Genomic DNA, 6,000 nt, shown 5'->3' on the forward strand with positions numbered 1-6,000 from the left:
ATCTTAAAAGTTCAGTTGTTCATCAAAGATTACTCCAAGATTTTTGGCCGACCTTGATGGGGTAGTCGATGATGTACATAGCCGGATGGTGAAATCGTGCTGTAGAGTTGGATTGGCAGGGAAGACGAGAAGCTCAGTCTTTGCCAGGTTGAGCTGCAGGTGATGTCCCTTCATTCATGCCGAGATGTCCGCCAGACAGCTTGAGATTCATGCAGCTACTGTGGGATCATCTGGATGAAATGAAAGGAAAAGCTGCATGTCATCAGCATAGCAATGGTAGGAGAAACCATGTGCCTGTATGAGGGGCCAAGTGATGTAAATGGAGAAGAGGACGGGTCCAAGAACTGAACTCTGAGGAACCCTTGTGATCAGTTGACAAGCTATGGATACCTCCCCTCTCTAGGCAACTCTGAAAGACCTTCCTGTGAGATAGGATTCAGACCAGTGAAGTGGAGTACCTGTGATTCCCAGTGATGAGAGGGTGGACAGGAGGATCTGATGATTCACCGTGTCAAAGGCAGCAGATAGATCTAGCAGAATGAGAACTGATGATTTGGAATCCGCTTTCGCAATCCACAGGGATTTAGTAACCGACAGTAATGCAGTCTCAGTTGAGTGACCGCTCTTGAAACCAGATTGGTTGACATCCAGCTGGTTATTCTGTGAGAGGAAAGGTGATACCTAGTTGAACACAACCCGTTGAAGTGTTTTTGCTAAGAATGGTAGGAGAGAGACAGGTCTGTAAATGTCTACATATGGTGTATTTAATGTGGGTTTTTTAAGCAGTGGGGTTACCCGAGCCTGCTTGAATGCGGTAGGGAAAATGCCAGTGTGGAGAGATGTGTTGATAATGTGTGTGAGTGCTGGTAAAAGTATAGGAGAGATGGCTTGTAGAAGATGTGAGGGGATGGGATCTAGAGGGCAGGTGGAAGGATGACTGGAGAGGAGAAGTTTGGATACGTCTGCCTCAGTGAGGGGAGAGAAGGAAGAGAGAAGATTTGTGGCTGTGGATGGTCTGAGTTCCTGTGTGTGTGGAGCTGAGAACTGGCTGCTGATGGTTGTTGTTTTGTCAGTGAAGAAATTAGCAAAATCATCAGCAGTTAGTGAGGTTGTGGGTGGTAGTGGAGGGGGACAGAGGAGAGAGTTGAATGTTTTGAAAAGTGTGCGTGTTTGAAGCGCTGTTGATCTTGTTGTGGAAATATGAAGATTTAGCAGCATGAACCTCATCAGAAAAGGATGAGAGGAGAGACTGATACTTAGCTAGGTCAGATGGGTCATTTTTAGGTTGCTCTTTCTCAACAGTCTAACAGCACTCATCCATGTCAAAATGAGTGAAATGGCCAATCAAATCAAAGAAGGCGGGTCTTACTGTTTACAGAAGACAAGTATGAATTCCAGCGCAGCGCTTTAGTTTTACCTCTGAAAGAGTGCGTTGAAAATAGCAGCTAAACAATGTTATATTATGGTATAATTTACATTTGATTCACGTAACTCATAACTGAATGTGACGAGACAAGAAACTGTTTCTGTTTTTACTCTTGTTTAGTTTAAATGTTAAAGTAATGAATTAGAAGAGGACATTATATCTATTAGACTTTTGGTAGCCTACAGTAAAGTAAAAAAAAAAAGATTTTGGTGTCATAAAATTATCCCCAAACAGTAAATATCAAACAAAAATATATATTATTTAAAGTGTTTTTTTTTTATTTATTTTTTTTTATCACTGGTTGATAAAAATTGATTGTGATTGGCACAATCATAAGAGATGAACCAGTCAAAAGTTCTTTGTGAGCAAACGCAAAGTTTTAAGGGTGAACGTTAACCAAAACTTCTGACTGAACGCAAAAGTATTGAAATATTGTTTTTCTTCTCATTTTTACCATCACCATGTCCCATTAGGGGCTCCATAGAGCACTAGTAACCAAGATTTGGTAATATGAAAAAAGTGTATATCTGGATCCAGGTGATCCAAAACAATTTTGCTTTGGAAAAAATGGCACAAAAGTAAGATGGATTAGGCTACTTGATCCTGGATATCAAAACATGGGATTTCCAAATCCAGATTATTCTGATCCAGATTAAACTTTTTGAACAACTGGCTCCTCAAGTCAACAACTCACTGATTCAAATGATCCATTCTTGTCTGTCAGATATCGAGTTAACAATTTGCTGAATTCTGAAGTCTGACTCAGAATGAGCCAAGAAGAACGGGAGATCCTTGGAGTGTTGGCACGACTGATGCTGTGAAAAGTAAGTTACTAATGCCAAATTTCAGGATTGTAAATGAGATTCATATTTAGGTCTCGACTGTGAGTTGTTTGTGAACTAAATCTGCTGTAAACAGCAGAGCTGTTTAAGGGTGTGTGTTATCACGATTTTAGATTGTGAATGATTAACATTTCTATGATCTGCTTCTGAAAAGAGATTGTAGTGTTGTGCTACAGTGCACATTCTATCAGTTGCAGTTCTGGCGCCTGCGTCCCAACATACTGTACAATGCGACAAATATTCACATCACATCTTTAGCAAGGCAGTGGTTATGTGCACATAACATTGCAGTTCTTCGCAATCATTAAAGTTTATTATTTGCATGCGTTTTAAATCCTTGCCAGTAACTGACATTAACTTTTCTAAGTGCAAACACCCAAAGTGCATGCACACTAAAAGCCTGTCAAACAATGTGAGTATCAAATTCTCCTTCGCATCTTATTGCGCTTTAACTGTCAAATACATACAAGAGATACGTAAACATAGTCAGTTATGTCTTTAGTGAATGTAAAGAGTTGGGAGAAAATTGGATTTGTGTCTGTGGACTAGATCTGTGGGTTGAGCCTGTCAGTACCTGGATGGAAGTACTCCTGGGAAAACGAGGTTGCTGCTGGAAGAGGTGTTAGTGAGGCCAGCAGGGGGTATAACGCCCAGTATAGTGATGGGGACACTATACTGTCAAAAAGCACTGTCCTTCGGATGAGACGTTAAACCGAGGTCCTGACTCTGGTCATTAAAAATCCCAGGATGTCCTTCGAAAAAAGAGTGGTTTAATACTGGCATCCTGGCCAAATTTGCCCATTGGCCTCTTTCCATCATCATGGCCTCCTAATAATCCCCATATATATACACTGATTGGCTTCATCACTCTGTCTCCTCTCCACCAGTACGTTGGTATGTGGTGGGCATTCTGGTGCAATATGGCTGCCGTCGCATCATCCAGGTGGATGCTGCACATTGTGGTGGTTGAGGAGATTCTCCCCGTCCATGTAAAGTGCTTTAAGTGCTGAGAAATGTGCTATATAAAAGTAACATTATTATTTTTATTATTATAATGATGTCAGACTAAACTGTAACCTATATAAGCTCTATCTGTGTGTCTGTCACGGATCCCTTGTTCCCCTGGACTCCATTTCCCAAGATCCTCCTGTTCTCCACACCTGCACTCACTTCCCTCGTCAGCTCCTCATCATCACTCATCACCTGCACCTGGACTCTATTGTCAGCACTCCCATATATTGCACTCACTCCCTTCACTCCTCGTCCGTTCTCTGTTGTGTTAAGTGTATGTTTGGTTTCTCCTCGCCTGTGTTCATTAAAGTATACTATTATTGTGGAAATCCGTATCTGCCTCATCTCTGCACCACCTACACGTAACAGAAGAACGGACCCAAACGTTGGATTTTCACAAGGAAAAGATGGAAGCTTCCTTCTTCTCCCGGGCTCCAACTTCTCCCATGCCTCTCTCATCCTGGACAGCTGGTGAGCGGCTCATTGGACTCTTACAGGTGGGTCGTTCGTTGGAGAGGTATGTGGAGGAGTTCGCTGAGCTTGCCTTTTTGTCTGACTGGCCTGAAGCACGTTTGATCGCCCTGTTTCTGGATGGTCTGGATGACAACACTGTCCATTTAAACGAACCTGATTTTCGTCTCTCCTTAAGCGAAACTATCAATTTAATTTTGTTTTTGAATGAGTCCAAATTTTTCGTGGAACAGGTTCAGGATGTGTGTTTGTCTCCAGGCCATCCAGAAACATGGTTGGCCGGGCCAGTCAGTCAGCCTCCGTCCTCCTCCGCATACCCCTCCAGCGAAGGTTCCCCCTGTGTCCTGCCGGGCCCACAAATCTCCGCTGGGTCCGGTAAACCTAAGAGGAGGAAGAGGAAGAAGGGCGAGCGCTCTCCAGTCTCCTGCGAGCCAGTCTCTCCAGTCTCCTGCGAGCCAGTCTCTCCAGTCTCCTGCGGGCCAGTCTCTCCAGTCTCCTGCGGGCCAGTATCTCCAGAGCCCGCTCCAGTATCTCCAGAGCCCGCTCCAGTATCTCCAGAGCCCGCTCCAGTATCTCCAGAGCCCGCTCCAGTATCTCCAGAGCCCGCTCCAGTATCTCCAGAGCCCGCTCCAGTATCTCCAGAGCCCGCTCCAGTATCTCCAGAGCCCGCTCCAGTATCTCCAGAGCCCGCTCCAGCCCTTTCCGAGCCTGCAGCTCCAACCCTGTGCGAGCCACCAAGTGAGGTGGCCTGGCTTATAGACTTAGAAGTTCTCCAGTCTCCGCCGAGCCAAGTTCTCCAGTCTCCGCCGAGCCAAGCGCTCCAGTCTCCGCCGCCGAGCAAGCCGCTCCAGTCTCCGCCGCCGAGCAAGCCGCTCCAGTCTCCGCCGCCGAGCAAGCAGCGCCAGTCTCCGCCGCCGAGCAAGCAGCGCCAGTCTCCGCCGCCGAGCAAGCAGCGCCAGTCTCCGCCGCCGAGCAAGCAGCGCCAGTCTCCGCCGCCGAGCAAGCAGCGCCAGTCTCCGCCGCCGAGCAAGCAGCGCCAGTCTCCGCCGCCGAGCAAGCAGCGCCAGTCTCCGCCGCCGAGCAAGCAGCGCCAGTCTCCGCCGCCGAGCAAGCAGCGCCAGTCTCCGCCGAGCAAGTAGCTCCAACTCTCTCCGAGCCTCTCGCTCCAACTCTCACCGAGCCTATCGCTCCAACTCTCACCGAGCCCTCAGCTCCAGCCGCCGCCGAGCCCTCAGCTCCAGCCGCCGCCGAGCCCTCAGCTCCAGCCGCCTGACCCGCCATGGCTGCCCACGGCTCCTGACCCGCCGTGGCTGCCCACGGCTCCTGACCCGCCGTGGCTGCCCACGGCTCCTGACCCGCCGTGGCTGCCCGCTGCACCTGACCCGCCGTGGCTGCCCGCTGCACCTGACCCGCCGTGGCTGCCCGCTGCACCTGACCCGCCGTGGCTGCCCGCTGCACCTGACCCGCCGTGGCTGCCCGCTGCACCTGACCCGCCGTGGCTGCCCGCTGCACCTGACCCGCCGTGGCTGCCCGCTGCACCTGACCCGCCGTGGCTGCCCGCTGCACCTGACCCGCCGTGGCTGCCCGCTGCACCTGACCCGCCGTGGCTGCCCGCTGCACCTGACCCGCCGTGGCTGCCCGCTGCACCTGACCCGCCGTGGCTGCCCGCTGCACCTGACCCGCCGTGGCTGCCCGCTGCACCTGACCCGCCGTGGCTGCCCGCTGCACCTGACCCGCCGTGGCTGCCCGCTGCACCTGACCCGCCGTGGCTGCCCGCTGCACCTGACCCGCCGTGGCTGCCCGCTGCACCTGACCCGCCGTGGCTGCCCGCTGCACCTGACCCGCCGTGGCTGCCCGCTGCACCTGACCCGCCGTGGCTGCCCGCTGCACCTGACCCGCCGTGGCTGCCCGCTGCACCTGACCCGCCGTGGCTGCCCGCTGCACCTGACCCGCCGTGGCTGCCCGCTGCACCTGACCCGCCGTGGCTGCCCGCTGCACCTGACCCGCCGTGGCTGCCCGCTGCACCTGACCCGCCGTGGCTGCCCGCTGCACCTGACCCGCCGTGGCTGCCCGCTGCACCTGACCCGCCGTGGCTGCCCGCTGCACCTGACCCGCCGTGGCTGCCCGCTGCACCTGACCCGCCGTGGCTGCCCGCTGCACCTGACCCGCCGTGGCTGCCCGCTGCACCTGACCCGCCGTGGCTGCCCGCTGCACCTGACCCGCCGTGGCTGCCCGCTGCACCTGACCCGC

The sequence above is a fragment of the Megalobrama amblycephala genome, linkage group LG3 (assembly GCF_018812025.1).
Source record: "Megalobrama amblycephala isolate DHTTF-2021 linkage group LG3, ASM1881202v1, whole genome shotgun sequence".
Classification (NCBI taxonomy): domain Eukaryota; kingdom Metazoa; phylum Chordata; class Actinopteri; order Cypriniformes; family Xenocyprididae; genus Megalobrama; species Megalobrama amblycephala.